Raw genomic sequence first — 23870 nt, forward strand, 5'->3', positions numbered from 1 at the left:
CACGACAGGGGGGAGAGGGAGAGAGAGGAGGGTTTGGAACTTTTTCTAGAGATTGAGGGGGTAGACTAGGTAAAGTGAATTAGACAAAATAGGGAGGGAGAGACACCATAGCAAGAGAGACGGGGGGCAGAAGAGACATGGAGGTATAGCTTAGAACGGTGCAGGTCTCTCTGGAGACGGCCTGGACACATGACTCATTATCACTGCTCTTTCCCTCCCAATCTCTGTCCCTGCTGCTCCGGACAGGTGCTCCTCTGTCCCTGCTGCTCCGGACAGCTGCTCCTCTGTCCCTGCTGCTCCGGACAGCTGCTCCTCTGTCCCTGCTGCTCCGAACAGCTGCTCCTCTGTCCCTGCTGCTCCGGACAGCTGCTCCTCTGTCCCTGGCTAACCGATGGAAGGGGAAGAACAGATGAAAATGGTGCATTTGTATAGCGCCTTTATCCAAGGCGCTTTACATAGATTGTGCATTACATTCACCCATTCATACACCGATGGCAGCGGAAACCATGCAAGGCACCAACTAGCACATCAGGAGCAATTAGGGGTTCAGTGTCTTGCTCAAGGACACTTCGACAGTAACTCTGGGGGAGCCCGGGTTCGAACTGGCAACCTTGCGGTTCCCATCCAGGCACTCTACCCCTGAGCCACCGCCGCCCCGATGACAGACAAGGAGAAGAGATGAGAAGGAGAGAGAAAGGTAAGGGTGTGTGTGTGTGTGTGTGTGTGTGTGCGCGTGTGTGTCATCTAATATGCATTCAATGTACAGTAATGCTCCAAAATGGCATGAGCGCTCTCCGTGGTGCTGAACTGCTAGCCTGTGTGTGATTTGTGCTGTACTGTGCATGCTGTGGTCAGATCAGATGGGTGGGCCGTGCAGAACACTTTACGTGATTTTTCAAGTGGGCCCTCAAGTGGGAACCACTGCATTAATGGAATATTCATGACCTGAACCTGTATACAGCACATGGTTGAGAGGTTGGACTGTATACAGCACATGGTTGAGAGGTTGGACTGTATACGACATAGTGGTTGATGAGGTTGGACTGTATACGACATAGTGGTTGATGAGGTTGGACTGTATACGACATGTGGTTGATGAGGTTGGACTGTATACGACATAGTGGTTGATGAGGTTGGACTGTATATACGACATAGTGGTTGATGAGGTTGGACTGTATACGACATAGTGGTTGATGAGGTTGGACTGTATACGACATAGTGGTTGATGAGGTTGGACTGTATACAACATAGTGGTTGATGAGGTTGGACTGTATACGACATAGTGGTTGATGAGGGAGGGGTTGGGAATGGCAGCCCAAACATACGCATTGCTCCCGGGATGGCCCACTTGTGGAGTGCCAAGGGCCGAATGTCCTCCATTCAGGGCGTGCCAACGTTAAGCCTGTTCCCACAGCTTCAGACGGGTACAGTGCTTTGAGAGGGTGTAGAACTCTTGTCTCACTAGAGGAAAAATAAAATGCTTCAAGAGCAAGAGGGCCTCTCTTCTTTATCCCCCCCTCTCCTCTCATCCGTCTCCCGGCCCCCTGGGCGCTCTGCTTTCTTTGCGTCTTCCCGGCTCTCGTGCGAACCGCCACAATTGTCATGGCGTTGCGACGCTTCTCGGAGACGAGAGAGAGACCTTTACAAACCACGGCCCCGTCGGCCTGCTTTTCAACTCGAGGCGGCCGGGAGACGCGTGAATGGCAACAGAGGGAGCAGCGAGGAGACGAGTGTGACAATTGGTTCAAAGGCGGCATGGTTAGGGCTGCACAGCCTCTGTTTTAGCTCTTTATTTGCATTGTGGCTCCAGGAGGGCTTCTTGTTTCCCTGGGCTTCCCTTTCATGTCAAGAGTGTGAGAAACCCAGCCAGCATTTAATGTGTTTTCAAAACCGCCCCCACTACTATACACAGCACTGACCTTTCTGCTGTAGCTCTGACTCAACACAGCAGGATATGCTGCTTCCGATCAAATAAACCCCTCATTTTGCTCCTTAATGCATCAGCAGCAATTCCCAACCTGTGGGCCGATCGAGGCCCACTGGTGGGCAGTGAGGGTATTGCAAGTGGGACCCGAAATTATTGGCAGAATTTGGTACAACACTACACGAGTGTATAATGATGATATACCATTTAGAAAAATAAAATGTTTTGTATTATATTTCATTGTGAAGTAGGAATTTGAAGTATACAATGTTACATAGTATATACACATTGATCCAAACCAAAACACAGTCAATTGATTATTAAACCTGATCTGAAAAGGCCCTTGACTTAACAGCCTGCATGTGTCTTAGATGGTCAGATATGGGTGGGCCGCAAACTCTTTCCAGATTTCCAAGTGGGCCTTGAACGATCCAAAAAAGGCTGGGAGTCACTGCTTTAACCCATTCTGAACGGGAACCCATTTTGGTGTTAGCATCATGTTATGCTTTAGCTATTGAAAAATAGCAGATCTACAAGCTCATAGCGCGCCACCGAGTGGCGCGCTACGAGCTTGTAGGTCTGCTATTTTTGAAAAATCGAAGAGCGACTGACATTTTTAGAATCTGATCTCAGGTCAGAATGAGTTAATCAGACCAGTGTGTGTCCAGTGGAAACCTCGTATGAATCTGATCTCAGGTCAGAATGGGTTAATGCTTATTAATTGATACTTTGTTACATTGCATGTTGGCGTCATCTACAAGCTCACAATGTATCGCATTTTTGCAAAACATTGTGAGCTTAAAGATCGAGTGCCACGATTTGTTTCCACCCTAAAACATGATCATCAGGTATTATTATAATATGAGGAGGAAAAACTTTTACCAAAAAGTGTACAGTATTTGTTAAAATCATGCTTATTGGACATAATGAGGTTTCCACCCGACAGAGGAGATGAATCAGATGATGTTTAATATACAGTACAGTAGCATGAATTAAAAAAAAAGTACAATCAACGTTTTTCAGAGAACTTTAGAAGGCCTTTTCTTTCTTTTTTTGGCCTCTGCTCTTAATCGGTAATTAAAGTATTCCAATCCTACTGTATGTCGCTTCAAAGCCAGACAGAATTAGCATTGTGTTCTGCACACCAAAGGCCGCATTAGCTGACACCACTTAACGTGCGCACAAAGCACTGCAGGGGTCATCACATTATCATACATACAATACATATAGAAAACATGTTTCTAAGTTGCGCTAATTACCGCTAGTTCTTTATTCCCACACGCTAAATACGTTTCCCCCCCAATTAGGTTGTCCGTATATGAAAGGAGCTCTTTGATTTGAAGGTGTTTTGAGAGTAATTAATGCCAGAAGGAATCGGCATGAAAGGAATGGGGGGGAGAGACAACTGTGGATTGGACATTTCTTCTTTTTAGGACTATTCAAATCTCCTGATTAGGAAGACAAGCGCCATTTGAACTCTTGGAATTGAAAACCTTTTTATTATGCATTTTATAGAAACAACTGACGAGACAAGTAGTAACCTAACAAAAACATAAAGGGACTGCATGGCTGCCCATTAAAACATTTTAACCGCTTCTTACCCCTTATCCCTACATTTATGAATTTGCCTTTCGCCCTTTTTTTTTAAACTATTTTGAGTTAGTTAGTTCAAATAGCCGATCTACAAGCTCACAGTCTGGCGCTGTAGATCGGCTTAAAGGGTTATTCAAAATAGTAAAAAATGGCAAATAAGTTTAGGGATAAGGGATATATAGCCCTCAGAGTTAAATCAAGTTAAATGCGTGTGCAGGTCTAGACGTGCAAACCAGACTAACTCAGTCGGAAGAGTGAAGTAGTGTTCATTTCGAACAGCAATTGTTTTTATAGAATTTTAATAAACGCGTCACGTTGTGTGTTACAGTACATTGTGTGTTCAAGACTCTAAACACTGAAGAAGCCTGCCATTGTTTTCGTTTCCCTCAATTTTCTTGTTGAAGAAATTTATTTTGCAACTCTTATTACTATTCTTGTGTCGCCACAAATGTCCCCAACACAAGTATATTGTAGACTTTGAGAATAGACATTGTGAGGACCATTTTCCTGGTCTTGGTGTTTTGTGGTTGTATACAAGTTGCAGATTCACTATTTTGAGTGTGCAACACTGACCGGTAATTCAACTCGGGCTTCATAAAAATGCCATTTAACAGGGGTCATCAAAATGTCCATTTTAGATGTTCTGTTTTACGCGTATAATGTTCTTATTTTGAGACCCAATTACTGAATGTCAAGTCTCCAGGTTTTCTTCAGACTATGACATTGATTTACTACGACACCGTGGCACTAGGAGTCCCCCTAGGACAGTTGTTCTCAAATGTTTTATTAAGGACCCCCATAACTCTTGAGAGTACAAATCTGCTATGGTCCATGGGCTATCTTTTATGTCTTTCTGGTAATATTATTGTCTACTCATTTTGTATGTCAGTGGTAAAAATTGAATTTTGTCCACCGCAAGCCAAAATGGAAATTATGGCAATAAAGTGCGCTCGCTCGTGCATGCAATGATATAGAACACAAGGAAGTAAATAATAGATGAAACATTCAGACTCTTGCAGGGTTTTATGTTGTCATGCTGATGTATCCCGTCTCCTCTCCACTGCCGCACATGCATCTCACTTTTCATAAATATCATTCTCACAAGCCTTCGGGGCCACTCTGGGACTCTACAGTAGGTTGAGCCTCTGCACCGATTTCCACAAGCAAGCCACCCTCTAGAGAGAGACACACACACACACACACACACACACACACACACACACACACACACCACACCACACCAGACGACTGCTTTCTAACAACCTAACATAATATGGGTTCCCAGAATCCCACACCAAGCGCTGTGCGTTGCTATAGCAACGCGCCCACACATCATTGAAGTGTATATATCCACAAACAGCGGGTTGCCGCGCCTTATTCCTTTACTTTATTCCACACTGTGTTCATGTACTGTCTGTAACCGTACTAGTTCTGTATCCATCTGTAGTTCTGTATCCATCTGTAGTTCTGTATCCATCTGTAGGTCTGTATCCATCTGTAGTTCTGTATCCATCTGTAGTTCTGTACTCTCTGAGTTCAATTAACGCTGGATTCTATAGTCATCATCAGGGAGCATGACAACTCCGACAAGCAGCTGAATAATAATTAGCATGGCAAATTCAACGGTGGCATGTGTCTGAGTGTGTCTCTCTCTCTCTCTCTCTCTCTCTCTCTCTCTCTCTGGCTGTCTGTCATGTGTCTAAGGCCTCTTTTAGACGGCGACCATCTCCATATAACACGTCAAAGTCCCGTTGCGTTCTCATTTTTTTGGACCATTTACATGAGAACGCACACTTGAATGAAAACGCTACAAAGTGCATGCATATACATGCCAGGTCGCTAGGTGGCGCGTGTCCTTGTGGGGTCCGTGTGACGCAGCGCATATATAAACCATAGACATAAGTCACGCATGCGTAGAACTACTTCCGTTCTTCTTCTACACAGAAAGTAAACAAACGTCGCGTCCTCATCACTAGCATGGTTGTTGTTGTTCGTTTCCCCTAGCAACTGACGCATGCCTATGACACCATGTAAAAACGTAGGACACGGGTGAGCCGACCAGAGCTGACGTAAGCCATGATGTCACAATTTTTGCGTATCCACCGTTTTGCCTGTTTATATGGAGACCATAGGAAACGGCGTTCTAAAAGATTTCCACTCTGGGAGGTGGTTTCACTTCGTTGCGTTTTCACCTCCTGTGAACACGGTTCTCGTCTAAATGACAGCAGCAAACGATACTTTATTTTGCCGTTTTTTATGAACACCATCCTCGTGTAAAAAGCACCTAAGTGTCTCTCTCTCTCGCCTCTCTCTTCTCTCTCCCTCTGGCTGTCTGTCATGTGTCTGAGTGTCTCTCTCTTCTCTCTCTCTTTCTCTTTCTCTTTCTCTCTCTCTGTCTGTCATGTGTCTTGAGTGTCTCTCTCTTCTCTCTCTCTCTGGCTGTCTGTCATGTGTCTGAGTGTCTCTCTCTCTTTTCTAGGCACGGTCTGAGATTAAATTAGGCTTCCAAGTTTGACTCTGGCAGAGGGAGAGAGAGGGTGACTCGATGGGGATTGATGGGTGAATAGAGTTTGTAGACTTTGCAGGAGGTGAGGCTGACATTGTGTTTAAATGTGCAGGAGTTTCCCACGGGTTTCCGTCTGTTTGGAACTACAAGACTGGTTATGAAGGGAAATATGATATTAACGTTCTGAGCTTATTTTTTATTTCAATTGGCCAAAGCAGAATCGAATGACAATTTGTCTTCCCTGCATTTTCAATATTCCTTTTTATATAGTACTGTATGTGCGTGCTTGCATGTGTGCGCGAGCGTGTGTGTGCGTGCGTGCGTGATATAACACATGTAGTATGCACCTCAATTAATGAGTGAGTCACAAGTCGAGGATGTCAGCGCTGTGCCGCTGCTCGCCTGGCTGTCGTCATCCTTAACGAGGCCAGAGCGCCTGCCTTTAGCTCCCATGAGGAGGCCAGGCTTCATGTCAAGGACCCCCGGAATGATATGCGTTGGGCTGTGGAGTGCCTGCCGACCCCCTGCACAATCTCCAAAATATGTTGTGACAGTTCTTGTTTACAATGACTGCATGAGGCTGCTACTGAGAGCTCCAAGAAGCCCCAGTGCAAGCCAAGTGTTCGTCAGTGTTGGGGTCCCCACCTGCTCTGCTGTGCTACGCAATCTTATGTATACATTTATGTGTAGAGTATCTGAGTCAGTAAATGACATCATTGATGTCATTACTAACCCGATACGTATAGTTCTGTCAGGTTCTCCTCCAGACTGTGGAACCATTGGCGAACTTGTTTGTATGTTCGAAACTGAACATGGTGGAACTCTTTTTATTGTATAATTCTTTCTAGATTATTATTTTTTATCTGTTGTATTGTTGTTTTGAATTTAATTGTTTGCTTTGAAATATTCCAAGAATATAGCACACGTTTTTAGGATCTACACTATGAGCTTGTAGATCTGCCATTTTTGAAAAATCGTGAAAATGTGGTGCAAATCTTTCAATATATGTTCTTTCACAGCGAACATTTTTAACTCAAATCCTTGCTTTTGGGTGGTCCCTGGAACAACATATTTTCACATCCGCGGCCAAATTCAGATAATTCTGGGGGTCCTTGACATGAAAAAGGTTGAGCGCCACTGACATAAAAACATAGGATTTAGAAGCAATTCTTTTAGAATCTGCCTCAGGTTTAAATGGGTTAAAGGGCCACTTCACCCCTGACACAACCTGATCTTATTTTAATGATGTTTAGGGCACTAGAAACACTTTCCCTGGGTTTTTCTGTGTGCAATCTCTGTTTTCAGATATCCTGGTTAGTTCTTCATGTTATGTACGTCACTAACACGGTGGCCCCTCCCCTCCGGACTACAACAGTCTAACCTCGCGCCACCCTAGAGTATGCGCGTCACCTACACGCGGCTACACCTACACCTGAAGACAGCCCCGAGGGGTGTCCCTAGTCTCTACTCCGTTCCACCTACAACCCCAGCCACCCCCACCGCTGCATTCCTCACTCCGATTGTTTGTATTACTTTATTTTACTATTATCATGGCGTTTGCAGTGCAGAGTGATATATTGATCCACGGACTCCATGGACAATATTTATTTGAACCGGAATACACAGAAGAGCAACCCCAGCACAGATGAAACGAGCATTCAGCATGCAGGGGGCCTGGCCCTGGATATCTTTTACTTGATCAAGTAAGTATTTATGTAGCCCTGAAACATGACTGTCATACGAGCGAGCGTCATGTGAACCATAGTATTTCTGCAAAGTGTAAACATTATGTAAACTTGCATAATCTAGCAATCGATTGCTTTAATGTGAGAGATGTATAAAGTTAGGGTAGTAGCTAGGCTATGTATGTGTATTTCAGACTGTTCAGAATGTCGTAGTACTAGATTTGTTTCATATCAAGATTCCAGTTCATAGACGCAGCCATGTTTTATCATATCGTTACGTCCCGAAAATAGAAGGTCTACAAGCTCACAGCGCATCGCGGATTTGAAAATAAAGAAGAACATTCCATTTTCCAAGCCTTCATGTCATCATTTCAAAACTAAAACCGCTATAATGAAGTTATCTAATAAAATGTTTACATGATGTACACCTGCTTGCTGCTCATTGACTATATGTAAACAATGAAAAAAAGGTTGCACCCCAAATCCCATATAGTGTTCATTTGAACGATTTCATTTTGCTGGGGATTGCTTACTATACAGTTGAACTATGTAGGCTACAGTATGCCTAAAACATAATATGTTACCATATCCACTAATTAAAAGCATGATGACACAATGTTACAATGAAACATGTTCTCTGAAATTATTGGTAGTCGCACATGAATATGAAACGTAAATTTTGTTTTATTATAAAATGCATTATATCTCCCTTCAATGTCAATCACAGACTTTCTTCATGGTGTGGGAATGAGGAAACAATTCTGAGGAAAAACACGTTTGTTTTAGTGATACTATGGTAATTTATATATATTTAGTTTGCTTTGCCATAAAAAGCTACATGACAATTTTCAACCGTAAGCATGATGCGTCTGCAGCGGCTCTGTCTAATTCCTGAAGAGTGAATACTTTCTTCCAAAACCAATCCAACCGTTTACTGGTTCAAGAAAAAGTAGAAGCAGACTTCACGTTGTACAAGAAAGGGCTTCATGTCATGTTTTTCAGTCATCCACTCCAAAAAAGCTAGTCAACAACGTCAGGTTTGTTGTTATTCTTGCAAAAAGTTCTGCAAGCTGTGAAGGTTGCCAGTTATTTGACTTTGTGAGAGAAATAAGCAACCATGTCCATGCAAAGTGCAAACAAGCCCAAAAACAAATTATGCACATATACTTTTGGTTATTTATATTATGCACATATTATAGGCACATAAGCCGGCTATTTAAAAAAAACCTTGAGTGGATAAAGTGCAAATGTGGAATATCTTTGAAACATTTGAACACATATCTAATACAGGGCTCCATGGCACAAATTACGTGGAAAAATACAAATTGATTTGGGGGTCCTTGGCATGTTCATTGAGAACCACTGGTGTAAAAAACATTTGGAAGAAAGCCCAAATATCAACTACATTTTAGAAACAAGCCAAAAAAAAGAAACCAGTGAACCACCAATATTTACAAGCAACACAAATAAGCCCAAAGTTGCTTATAATAAGCAGACATGGCAACACTGGGTCACTTCCATGTGTATTTGTTGTTTTTAGAAAATGGGAGGATAAAGTCACACCTACACGCAGCCTCCCCCTGAGGAACAGCGCAGCAAAGCATTATGGGCATTGTAGGAATTCAGCAATCCAGTCAACCCCTAGTCAAATACACAGACTTCATTATTTTTCTGGTCAAAGGGTGCAAATTTCAAATTGTGCTACTGTTATCTATTACAAATACCATTAACATTAAAATAAGATCAGGTTGTGTCAGGGGTGAAGTGGCCCTTTAAGAAAAGGGTCAAAGCAAGGCTCTCCTAGTAACACAAAGTCAGTAATAAAAAGTCTGTTGATCTGGCCTTTGCTGTCCGAGCTCCTATATGCTCTGGAATGCTTTACCTGAGACAATTGATTCCCTTATATCGCTTAAATCACTATTAAAAACGTACTCGTTCCAGAAAGCATTCCTATAAGTGTAAATACAGACAGTGTAGACAGACAGACGTTGTGTACTGCTGTATAGCCTACTGTGTTTCAATAGCAAAAGACTAGTGTAGGCACTGACTGAAACACACATACATAGTACCCCTACTTATGTGGCATTCACGTTCATGCACACACATCACGTATGCACACGCACACACAAACACACACGTACCCACCTTTGCACTCGAGGTGGGTCGTCCTGGTTCACAACGTTAGTGCGTGCACAGCATATTCATTTTAGGTTTGATTTGGGTCACTCCATGTCCTTACTTTACCCCCCAGGTAAGTGGCTCCCTGCTGTACTGTCTGTCTATTTAAGTAGAAATGGCATTTACAGTTATCTTTCTCACAGACAGACAGACAGACAGACACACGCACACACAGGGGGAGGGGGGAGTGGGAGAGAGAGTGCACAGTCCATCCCTTTTATATTTCTTCGTTTATCAAAGGAGACAACGAGCCTCGGCCACAGGAGTGAAGGAAGAGGCTCTTGTGGCATCTTGAGACCAACCCAATCGTTTTAAAGCAGGCACACCATCAGCAGCAGGATAAGCCCCATACCAACTCAGCACCGTTTACGACTATAGTTGCATTGATACCGATGGGCATAGTAAGTTAGTAACTAATACAATACAAACTGAGTCCCTCATGGGTTCTATACTAGCATATTTGTCGAGTGACAAACTCGCATACACGACGTTGTGTTGTGAGCTTGTAGATCTGCTATTTTCAGAGAAAGCTTTCCCTACAATATGGATGCCCATTATCATCCGTACTGGAGGCCAGTCTTTGACGTCAGTACCAATGTTTTTTTAATGGCCATCTAATGTCTGTTGCTGACGTGTGTGTGTGTGTGTGTGTGTGTGTGTGTATATATATATATATATATATACACGTTTTTGAGGGGCGCTGGCCCCTCCTATGCCCAGCTTTGTGCACCTGTGTCTACCCCATAGTGACATGATTTGATTGGCTGAGCACGGAATGTGTACCACATTTGGGACGATTTTGGCCCTCACACTGGGCCCCGCACCTCCCTCACACTGGGCCCCACACCTCCCTCACACCGGGCCCCGCACCTCCCTCATGTCTTGTCCTCTGCATGTAAGGACTTTTGTGTCGTTGTTGCATTTTCTCTTTGTTTTGAAGCACATCGAGTCTGTGCTTGTCGTATAAAATATGCCATAAATGTGACTTGACACACACAGAGAAATGTGTTATTAGTTTCTGGAATGTGGTTCTCTATATGGAGGATAGTTTGGCACACACAGACGGACGTGAGCATGTGTGCACGTGGCTTCAAACGGAACGACTGCACTGCAGCATCCTTACGCCAAATTTATGCCGACGTTGTGCACCAAAAATAGCAGATCTACAAACGGCACAAGCTTGTAGATCTGCCATTTCCCACACCATCGTGTGACGAAGTATGAATCTGGCTCTAGCAGTACGCCGCCGTTCGACGCATCAACCGCCAACGCTTTCACTTTCATCCCGTTCCTCCAGAAGAAGCCTTTTTGCTCCGCCAACGTATGATGTGTCATGCCTTTGTTTTGGCTCTCTTTCTGTCTTCCTTTGTCACCCTCTGTCTGTTATTTCTCTCCCTCTCTCTCTCCTCCTCCTCTCTCTCTCTTTGGGTTCTTTTTTGTCTTTTACTCTTCGTCTTGTTTCCCGCATGCTCCAAAACAGCAATTAGCGCTCAATCTCCCTGGCGCCAGAACACAGAACCACAGAACAACACGGAATGTGATGCTTCCTTCTCAGGGCCAACTTCCAGGCCTCCCCCTTTCGGAGGGAGGGTTGGCCGTGTGTGTGTGCGTGTGTGTGTGCGCGTTACGGAATGAGTAACTATTAGTATAATATACTGTGTAATACCTAACCTCTGTGGGTTATAGATGACATGGTAATACTGAGGCGTAACTATTCATCATTAAATTGTACATTTTCTGTACTTAACCTTCTGGGGCCAACTTTAGCCTGTAGTAGAGGATTGCTCCAGGCAGGTCTGACCTAATCCTGACCTAAACATCCACACCATCACACTTCAATTTCCATTTAGTTTCACTTCATTATTGTGAATCGGGACATGGAGGATGATTCTTGAAGGAGCTCAAGCCAGACAACAAAATCCCCGTCCTTTACCCTAACCTTATAACCCCTGAATGTCTAATCCTGACTAATCCTCTCATAATGGTGTCCCTTACACTAAAAACCTAAACGCGCTTTTCCTGGTAGCAGAACAACGTCCCCATGACGATTAACCCTTAACCCCCCCATTTAACTATCCTCTAAAAACATTAAACACACATGCATGTATACTATGTAGTATGTACGCACGCACACACACACTCATGCACACACTCGTACACTCTCATGCACGTACTGTACACACGCACATACACACTGGTTTTTTAGTTAATGAGCAGAGCAGAAAAAGTATACTGACTTTAATCCTCCGCATTCATTTCACCACTGAACCCACGCACACACACGCGCACAAACTCTGTGCGTCATGATGTGTCCACAGTGTGTAGTATAGGCCTACAGCACAGTTGCATTTCGACGCTGGTTGATAGAAGGGAAATGAAGTGATGGGAATTCAAAGACGAGCAAACGCTGGATGTGTGCTGTGTGCATTTATGAACACACATCTGCATGTGGACATGCAGAAACCAGCATTTATGAACACACATCTGCATGTGGACATGCAGAAACCAGCATTTATGAACACACATCTGCATGTGGACATGCAGAAACCAGCATTTATGAACACACGTCTGTATGTGGACATGCAGAAACCAGCATTTATGAACACACATCTGCATGTGGACATGCAGAAACCAGCATTTATGAACACGCATCTGCATGTGGACATGCAGAAACCAGCATTTATGAACACGCATCTGCATGTGGACATGCAGAAACCAGCATTGTACTTACGTACGTGCACGGCATGCTGAAAAGGACACAAAGTCAGAGACTATGGCCAGGGACCAGACGGACACGTGCATGTGCACACACACACACACACACACACACACACACACGCACATGAAGTGTCAGCTTGTCAGACTCGGAAGGTTTATTGTTTGGGTTAAAAGTCGTATCTAATTTGTGGTATTTTTGTAGCAAACTAAATGGTGGAGTTTCAGATGTTGCACATAATTTGTCATGGAAAACGCAGAGCAAACTGTGTAATTTTCTTTCACCATGAGTTTGTCACAAAGTTAACTTAAAGCATAATTATATTTGCATGTGAATGTATGAATAAGAATTTTACTAGGAGATAAGTTTTAGATAAAGTGCACTCGCATGCATGCATGCACACATCACATGAATAAACATGCATAGGCCTACATAATCTCTCTTACTCACCCATGCACACACACGAGCACGCACACATGCACACGCCTCAGTCGTTGGCTCCATGACAACTGCTCCATTATAAAACCCAAAGAGCTCCATCTCTTTTGGTTTGATTCTGTAACAACAACAACAACAAGACAAACAGCCAGTGGTGGACGTACATTTACCCCTCAAGTATTGTACTCAAGTACAACATCATTGGGGTGCTTTTACTTATAAGTTCAAAAGCTGAGTACTTCTTCCACCACTGAATAGCAGTGTGTGTTTGGAAGCAGAGCATAGACACCATGCTGTATGACTCCAAACTGATACCAGTTGTCCATAGAGAGGTGTGTGTGTGTGTGTGTGAGGTGTTGACACACACAGCCAGAAAGACAATTAACAAACCAAAGTGCTTCACTTAAAATATTAAGAGCATTAAAGCTGCACTTCATAAGATGTATATGCCCTTCCTTGGGATTCAAACCCTCCTTGGTCTTGTGTTAGAGTCTGAGAGATGGGTTTCTACCACTGAGCTGTGACGGAACACCCAACTCGGCCAGGGGAAATAATGTGCGCTGAGCTTCGGGCCAATACAATATCACTTGTCAATCATAGAGGGTCTGTGTATACATTTCTTAATGGAAGAGCAGGGAGACCAAATACAACCACCGCAGAAGCACTATAGTTGTATTGTATTACTCTACCACAAAAATCGATCCAAATTACATTTCATTCACTTGTAAAGGTCCTGAATTGCTGCTGTAAGAACACATCATATAAGGGCATTTGAATGAAATTAATAGTTATTCGAGAGTTGAGAGAATAGAAAATGAGAATAAACTAAAATAAAGCAAGATTAAAATATGAGAATAAAGTTACAGTGCAGCATAAGTCATGAATCAGAATGCTTAGTAAAAGACGTCGTGGCACACAGAAAAGTCTAGTTTTGATATAAAAGAACAGAGAGCCGTAGCAGACCTACAGTTCCCTAGTACAGTCGTTCCCAAACTTTTCAGGTCACACAAAAGTCAGATTAGACGTTTGCCCGGAACCTAAACTAGTGAAAATTGCAGATCTATTTTCAATACTTAATTCTTTCTCAGCTTTGAGTGTTTGTGTAAACACAAAAGTGAGAACGCAAATTGTAATTGGCCGGTGTTATTGGGTGGGAGATGTGCCATTGATTTGAGAATGAGCTGATGTATGATGATAATGATAAGAGCACGTACCCCTCACAGGCAGTTCTCCAGTAGAAGTTTGTTCCAGATATGTGATGCATTCAAATGGAATGTTGCTTCTCCGCTGCGTGTTTCTGGGGGACAGAAAACAGACCTGAGAGGTCTGTTCGGTTCATTACGTAGCAGAAGATCACAAACATAAACCATTCAGCAACCCGCAGGCACCAAAGGAGCTGACCTAGGGTCAGTTGTATAGTCTTTACTTCATCTCAAAATGCAAGCATGCATGGCAGCGCCGCGCGTGTGTATCCTTTTTCAAATGATGCTCAGCTTATTTTGGAATACATTTCTCATAACAAGGTCAGTTAAACTGATATTATTCTGACAAGGATTCAGGTTCTCTTGTAAAACTTTCACTTGTTCTTACTTTGTAGTGTCAATCACATTTTAAGAGTACATGTACCTGTTTTTTTTCATAGATCATCGTACTGCAGACATCTTAGTTGAACCTCTACCTCCACCTACTTTTACGCCAGGCCTGGCGTAAAAATAAAAATCTAAAGGCACTTTTCGAAACGATTTTTCAAAAATAGCAGACCTACAAGCTCGTAGCGCGCCACTCGGTGGCACGCTATGAGCTTGTAGATCTGCTATTTTTCAATAGCTAAATTATAACAATGTATGTAACCACAAAAAGGGCTTCCGCTCAAAGTACCTTTCCAGCAAAACTTGATTGTTTCAATCAACTTTCTTATGGGGACGACTTTTGCAAAGCATTTTTACAGATTTGATCTATACATCGCGCAAATCGGTACACACTCTAGTCATGTGATCAACACGGATCTGTTTGATTTTTCATATTCCATCCTGATTGGCATTGATATCTAAAGTTTGCATGTGTGTGGGGCCCGTTTTGAACAAAATGCCTCAAATCACGAACGCAACGTCCAATTACTGTGAAACTTTGTGCACCTTTCCACTACGTTGAGAAACAATTAATGCCACCCTTTTAACGTTGCCCTATTATAGTGCCACCAGGGGGCACATTTCTTCTCCTAACAGGCTCACATAAGTCCAACTGACACAAGATGCCCCAGTTGTGTAACATTTCAGGCTAAAACTGTATTCATCAGTAATTGTTGCAGCAACAAAGACGGGGGCAAAGTATTGTAACCCGCCAGATGGTGACACTAGAGAGTACCAGTGGTGGAAAGTAACTAAGTACTTTTACTGAAGTACTGTAGACTTAAGTACAATTTTGAGGTATTTGTACTTTACATCCAATTTCCAGTACTTTTACTTGTACTCCACTACATCTCAGAGCCAAAATTTTTACTTTTTAACTACACTACAATTATTTGAAAACTTTAGTTACCAGTTACTTTATAGGTTTTAATTTGGATTAGAAAACGTACATTAAAACTCATTCCATGCCAGATGACGCTTTTGGACGCCTCCCCCTGGTGGCCAAGAGTGCCAATGGCGCCTTTGGACGCCATTGGTGTTCAGGTGATGATATGCACATTACATGCACAATATAAATACATTTTCTTTCTTTTATTTATAATGGGCTTCGGTGGCAACAAAACTGGTGTCCACCAGGGGGCACTGAATAAGTTTTAACCACTTCAACCCTATACATTTCAGCGACGCATTGTGAGCTTGTAGATCACCTATTTTCAATAGATTTTGTACACATTTTGAACTTGTGAAATGGGACATTCTGCAATATGAGTACTTTTTCTTTTAGTACTTCAAGTACATTTTGATGCCGATACTTTTGTATTTTTACTCAAGTACATTTTCAATTCCGTACTTTTACTTGTAATGAAGTATACTTTTATACAAATACTAAATTGCAGTATTGGTACTTTTACTTAAGTAAAACAATTGAGTACTTTTTCCTCCACTGGAGAGTGCACACACAGGGTTCCCTCCGTTGAGGAACCATCTGGCGGAGTCAGGTTAACCCATTCTGACCTGAGATCAGATTCACACGAGGTTTCCAATGGACACACACTGGTCTGATGAACCCATTCTGACCTGAGATCAGATTCTAAAAATGTCATTTTTTGTCGATTTTTCAAAAAATAGCAGACCTACAAGCTCGTAGCGCGCCACTCGGTGGCACGCTATGAGCTTGTAGATCTGCTATTTTTCAATAGCTAAAGCATAACATGATGCTAACACCGAAATGGGTTCCCGGTCAGAATGGGTTAAAGGACCACTTCCCCACTTTTCAACCTATCTTCATATAATAGGTCCTCACAAAAAATAATCATGAAGAAATGGTGCCCACAGCCGTCCTATGAGACACAGGGCTGTATTTTGCGTGTCTTAAGTACCAGGTCTTATTACCTAACTTGAGTAAACTAAAGACCTGGAGGCGTGATCAATGCTCTTTGGCCACTCAGAATAGCCAAATGGCATTGATCACGCCTCCAGGTCTTTAGTTTACTCAAGTTAGGTAATAAGACCTGATACTTAAGACACGCAAAATACAGCCCACAGACTAGAAGTAGAAAAGAATCGTGCCATTTTTTTCATGATTATTAGTGAGGACCTATTATATGAAGATAGGTTGAAAAGTGGTGAAGTGGTCCTTTTAAATGCATAGAGACCCTGGTGGTGAAGGAATTATAGGGTATAACTATGATAATGCACCCCCTGCATGTACATCATTCTCCCCTCTTGGTCACCATGGCATACACTTCAAACTTTTAACAGCAAAAAAAAAAAAGAATCCTCATGAATATACATTACCCCTTACCACCACCTTCTGAGCCCCTAGTGTCAACTCATTGTCTTCACAGACACAACGTGCTATAGCTTCTGCGTGCCTGAGTCAGATGCATGTGCACAGTGGAAAATATCAACTCTTAACCCATTCTGACCTGAGATCAGATTCATACGAGGTTTCCACTGGACACACACTGGTCTGATTAACCCATTCTGACCCGAGATCAGATTCTAAAAATGTCAGTCGTTCTTCGATTTTTCAAAAATAGCAGACCTACAAGCTCGTAGCGCGCCACCGAGTGGCGCGCTACGAGCTTGTAGATCTGCTATTTTTCAATAGCTAAAGCATAACATGATGCTAACACCAAAATGAGTTCCCGTTCAGAATGGGTTAATACAAAAAAAGGATTATGGAGTCAATTTTACAGAATGTAATATCTATGCTTTAATTAAAAAAAACACAGATTGTGCTAGTTATCTGAAAAAAAAAAAAGAAAATGCATGAAAGCAATTCAATGTCCTGAGTTTGATCCTGTATGTGCTGCATTTGCATATAACCTATTTTTTGCTTGCCACACTCTGTCTGCACCCCGAATATGCGTCACATATAGATGTCGTCTAGTCTGACACTCAGTCTGAATTTTCATTTGGTATCCCTTCATTATTATTCAGACTGAAAGCCCTCTCCACGGCAGCAGTGTCTGGGATGGGCGTTGCCAAAGCGGCAGTCTTCGGCGATTGGTTCACAGTCACAGCAACCAATCAAAAATAGCAGCAAAGCAGATGACGTCGTTGTCAATGTGGCTAACCCGGTTGCTAACCAAACAAACGCAGTCAACGGGTGCTAATGGCATGTAAACAAACGCAGTAAAATATGTCGGATGATGATGTTTGTAAGACCTGACGTTTCTTTAAAGAAACGTAATTATCATAGGGCCATTTAATAGCCAGATTGATACAGTCGCAAGTTGCCACATTGGGCGCAACCACGTTTGTCGTTTGTCATCGAGTGACGATGCTGGTGGCGATCAATCAGCTGCTGCGATTTTAGATTTTTGATCGAGATTGACCGAGTCACCAGACCTGAATTGTCAGATTCGTTTTAGTTTTTTTGTATGGCTGTGGTTAGCGATTCAGAGCTGGAGCCAGGCTAGATGCCATCATGTAGGTCAGTGGTCCTCAAAGTGGGGTTGTATTACTCTACCATGCCCTCTGGGTTCCTTGAGGGGGTTCCCAATGGACCCTGCAGGCTTGTAACTCTCAGAGTTATGGGGGTCCGTGAAATGGAAAAAGGTTTGAGAACCACTGATGTAGATGGACAGGCATGGATTGAGATGCACTCAGCTTGACCGATTCAGAGAGAAGGGGGGAAAAAAAGGACACAATTATGCAGAAAATAACACAAATGTGAGGTTAAATGGAAATGCTAGGGGTGGTAATAACTGCCATGATCCCCTGGGACACCCGGTGAAGTGTCTGTGCACAGCGCAGAGGGCTTATTTCACAGCTAAGTAACATCTGTGCCAGGAGGAGAAGTGCCTGCTCCGTTCTGCAGTTTGCTTTTGGAGGATTTGTAGAACATCTAATTGATTTAACAAGCATTGTGCTCCGTGGAGTTCGCAGTGGGGAAAAAAAACCCCAATCCAAACAAAGAAACTCCAAACACAGATCCTTATTGGAGAGCATGCTGTCGCTAATGACTCGATTGCAGTGGTGGTATATGTACAGTAACTAACTACTTTTACTTAAGTACTGTGCTTAAGTACAGTTTTGAGGTATTTCTACTTTACTGTTGAGTATGTCAAATTTTCAGTAGGGTACTTTTACTTCTATTCTCCACTACATTTCAGAGGCAAATATTGTACTTTTACTTCACTACAATTATTTGAAAACTTTAGTTACTAGTTACTTTGTAGATTTTGATTATTGCTACAAAACTTACATTAACCCATTCTGACCGGGCACCCATTTTGGTGTTGGCATCATGTTATGCTTTACCTATTGAAAAATAGCAGATCTACAAGCTCATATCGCGCCACCGAGTGGCGCGATACGAGCTTGTAGGTCTGCTATTTTTGAAAAATTCGAAGAACGACTGACATTTTTAGAATCTGATCTCAGGTCAGAATGGGTTCATCAGACCAGTGCTGTGTCCAGTGAAAACCTCGTATGAATCTGATCTCAGGTCAGAATGGGTTAAACACTTCAGGCCTACATTTCGGCCATTTTAAAATGGCTGATCTACAAGGTGCGCTTTTAGATCAGCTATTTTGTTTATACATTTGAAAACTTGAAATGTAAGTAAAGTACATATTGAAGTCCGGACTTTCACTTGTAACAGAGTATTTCTATATTGCAGTATTGACACTTTTGCTCAAGTAAAACATGTGAGTACTTTTCCCGCCCACAGCTCGATTAATTGGCATGTGTAGAAATCTCAGAGTGGATCACAGCTATAGGCCCTGCATGCAGATGAAACACTGCAGAGTTCTTCTAACGGGGTATAGCTTGTTTATTCTAATGCAACTAACCATTAGCAAGTCAAATTTCTGTAAACATCTTGAAATGAAAACACTGAAATGTAGAAGGTATCAGGATTCTCCTTTTGAGATCATTATTGTCTCCACCAGGCCGAAGCCATGGGGGGGAATCTGTCCGATATTTCATATTCCATCCTAATTGGCTAACATTGGCTTTCAAAGTTTGCAGGATTGGCCCGTTTTGAACAAAAAGCCTCAAATAATGAACGCAGCATGCAATTTACTTGAAGTCTTCACTTTCCTACTAGGCTGAGGAATATATCCCACCCTTCTCACATTGGCCTGTTATAGCACCACCGACAGGTGGATTTTTGCAAAACACATTCCTTAATCATCCTTTTCACATTGGCCTATTCTAGCGCCACCAGGAGGCCACAACCTGACCTGACCACTTTTTCTAGTTTTGTTCTCTCCCTCCCCTCTCTCTTTCAGAATGGTACTTCTTACAGAGCTATATTATATAATGTATATTTGCAATCAACGGCCAATCGCAACGAACCATAAAACATGGCGGGGTGCGTCACTCAAGGCCACGCAAAAAGCAAAGACGTCTTTTTTGTAACTTTTACTTTATTTTTTGTCATCGACCTCATGCTAAACTCGGAAAATTAAGTCTGTCTGTCTGTCTGCATTACTGTATGCATTTTCATTTATGATGTTGTTTGTGCAATATCACAGTGCATTTTCACAGTTTCCCTGCCAGACAGTGTATTTGGTCTTGGCTTCTGTGGAGTTTTGACTTTCCATTGAAATTCATCACATTCAAAACCAGCAGCCAACAGCAAAGGAACAAAAGAGACAATAACTTTCCAGTGCTGCATTGTCTTGAAATGCTGCAGTCTGGTAGTCTGTGACACTCTGGTGTCACAGACACCTGGTAGTCTGGTAGTCTGGTAGTCTGGTAGTCTGTGACACTCAATTTGAGCAGGAATTGTGCAGCATTGGTTGGCTGTACAATTCATTTTAGTCACTCTTGTGTTTTTGCTACAAGGGAGAGATTTAAGAGAGGTTTGTTTAAGTGAAGCACTTTGATGTTGCCTGTTTGAAACCACAGTAGTTGACTCCAGGTGCCACATTTTATTTTATTTTATTTTTATTTAAGCAGTAAAAAGCACATTGAGATCTCTTTTACAAGTGTGAACTGGCCAAGAGCTCTGCCAGTACCAACGAATACAGGACAACATTTAAGACAGACAAATAACATTTGTAAGCACAGTACCCACTACCTAGGAAGCTCAAGGAAAATCTTAATAACATGACCAATAAAACTGATATAAAGACTAAATTACAATGTTTGCTACTAAAGAAGTAATATAGGACAAGAGCAAACATTTCCTATACGTGCAGGAGCAGTGTCTGGGAAATGTGCCCATGACAATCATTTTAAAATTCACTAGGGGAATCACAGACGACAGTTTGAGTCTGGTTTGTAGGTCATTCCAAGACCATGGCCCGAAGATTGTAGTAATGTTCAGCAAAGTACAGACTATAAAGACAATGCATATTTTCATGGACATATAGTGAGAATCGTGTGAGAATCGTTATCTCAATTCTTGTGGAAAAGATATTCACATTTGAGCAAGAATCTTGCAGCACTAGGGAGAAGTACACTTAAACGTTTTACTTAAACGGACATGAGTTGCAACTGTACTTGGTACAATATTTGGTACACTACACCAACTGTCTTTGCCAAATAAATATGTCACGACTCACGTTGTGAGCTAGATCTGCTATTATTATTGTATTTTTCTTTTAAATCCTCTCGGCATTCTAATTTATCTATTTTAAAAGAATGTCTTAATTCTATAAAGGACTGGATGTCCCAAAACTTTTTACATTTAAACCCTGACAGAACTGAGATCCTAATTATATAGGACCCGAGAGCACCCACTGTGAAATACAGCAGTCTATGGGTATAACAGCAAATTTCACGAAGGTGTCAAAAAACCTAGGTGTACTATTTGATCACCAAATGAATTTTGAACCACATGTAAAAAAGGTTGTCCAAACATGTTTTTTCCAATTGAGAAACATTGCCAAAATTAAGACGTTATTAACACCTTGTAATTCCTTGTTTACAACATTGAGTCGCTCCTCTATACACCTCCTTCCAACTTGTGCAGAATGCGGCTGCTAGACTTAACCAATACACAAAGAAGGTCACACATTACTCCTGTGCTTGCGGCCTTGCACTGGCTACCAATCGACTCCAGAATTCAATTTAAATTTGTATTCATTACTTATAAATCTCTCCATTCATTTAAGTGAACTGGTGAACCCTAAGGTAAATATGAGACACCTTAGGTCTTCAGAAAAAGGTCTTCTCATTATCCCCGCCACTAAGCTGCGAACCAAAGGAGATTGACCGTATGCATTTGTTGCACCTACGCTGTGGAATGACTCACCATCCATGCGTGCGTGCGTGCAGTTACATGTGCTTACTGTATATGGACACTGTTGCAGTGGCTATACCTTGAGAAATGCTGTGTCTGTTGACATCTTTAAGAAGCTACTAAAAACTCATTTGTACCGCAAACATTTTGGTTTGCTCCAGTGATTGTTTTGATGATTTCTATGTACTGTTTTTTTTATCTATTTCTAGGTACTGTCTTTGCTGCTCTGTCTTTGATTGTGATGTTCTGGTTTTATTCCTATTGTATTGTCCAGCACCTTAACTGTTTTGAAAGGCGCTTTATAAATGAAATGACCGTACCTTACCTATTCTAGCCTGAATGCTATATGGGTTTAAGTATATACCCCTTAAAAAACCTGCTCTATCCACATACCGTAGAGTGCTGTGTTGCACAGATTTCATGTCTTTTCTAAATAGTTACTCTATCGAGAGAGAGTGAGAGAGAGAGAGAGAGAGAGAGAGATTTAGAAAGCAAAAGAGAGAGATGGAGAAGGGGAGAGAAATGGAGAGGGAGGGAGTCGGGGAATGAAAGATGATGTTCTGTGTCCTCACACCCTACCGGGATGCTGGGTCACCATCAGAGGCATAATTCAGTGTGATTCAGGGCTGCAATAGAGCACTCAGGTCTAATACGCATTGTCATCTGCTGTCAGGTGTGACCAGACTGCATGATTTGTTTGGATTATGTCACCTCCTGTTCTCCTCATTGCTTTCGTACGTTTCATTCAAATTGACTTGAGTTCAGTTTAGATGAGTGTTTCCTGAGCCTTTCTGCTTCTAGGCCTAACTTGAAAATCTTGAAAATTGCGAGAACATCGATCTGTTTAGGTAGTACAATGAAAACTCATGTTAAAAGTTTTAAAGGAAAAGTACCATGACTGAATACATACATACATTATTTTTTATTTGATTAATGTTATATGATCTGTTTTTACGTCTTGAGGACAGGACAGGCTTCAGACGCAAACCTCCTGCAGGAGACTTGGTGACTCAGATCTCACCCGTTTGGACCCAATCATTTGGGGTGCCCACTTGCAATAACAAGCCACTATTGGCCACGCTCTGCAGGTTGAATGAATCACCGGTTTAGGTCAGTTCAGCCGACTGCAGTCGACTGTCTGGAACCGAACTGAGCCTATAACTGAACTGCATTATGTGCCGAATTACCAACTCCACTCCAATCTCTGTGGTGGTAATTACTGCTAATTCTATAGGTCTAGGAGGTGACTAACGGCAATAACTTCACTTCATGATATGCAAAATAACAGCTAGTACAGTATGACATGAGCTAGGTCACATAATTATTACAGTGCTAAGGTACACTGTCTTCTACTGTGTGTGTGTGTGTGTGTGTGTGTGTGTGTGTGTGTGTGTGTGTTCGTTCCCCTGTCGTCTTTTAACAGTGTCTCCAGATAGCACGCGTGTCAGCGCAAGACACCGTCTTATGCAATCTTCTGACACACTGGAGGTGTGACCTGTATAGACTGCACATGGCAGCTGGATAATTTAATGTCATACCCTGATAGAGGAGTCATTTTGTCTCTGCTGGAGCCTGTTTTAACCTATTCTGACCTGAGATAAGATTCTAAAAATGTCTTGTACATCCTGACAGTTTTCTGAAAAAGCTATGTTTCTATGTCAGTCGTTCTTCGATTTTTCAAAAATAGCAGACCTACAAGCTCGTAGCGCGCCACTCGGTGGCGCGCTATGAGCTTGTAGATCTGCTATTTTTCAATAGCTAAAGCATAACATAATGCTAACACCAAAAGGGGTTCCCGCCCAGAATGTTGACGTGAGGTACGGTACGGTCTCCACAGTCCTCCACAGTCCACAATGCACCTATGGCTTATATCCTGTTTAATGTGAGGCCATGTCCACACACAGTGCACCTGGCTTACAGCCGGAGTTTAATTTATAGCATGTTACGACAGCACTAGAATTACATTCCATGTAGTCTGAGCACTGTATAGTATAG

The sequence above is a fragment of the Protomyctophum bolini genome, assembly GCF_963924005.1.
Source record: "Protomyctophum bolini genome assembly, chromosome: 3".
Classification (NCBI taxonomy): Eukaryota; Metazoa; Chordata; class Actinopteri; order Myctophiformes; family Myctophidae; genus Protomyctophum; species Protomyctophum bolini.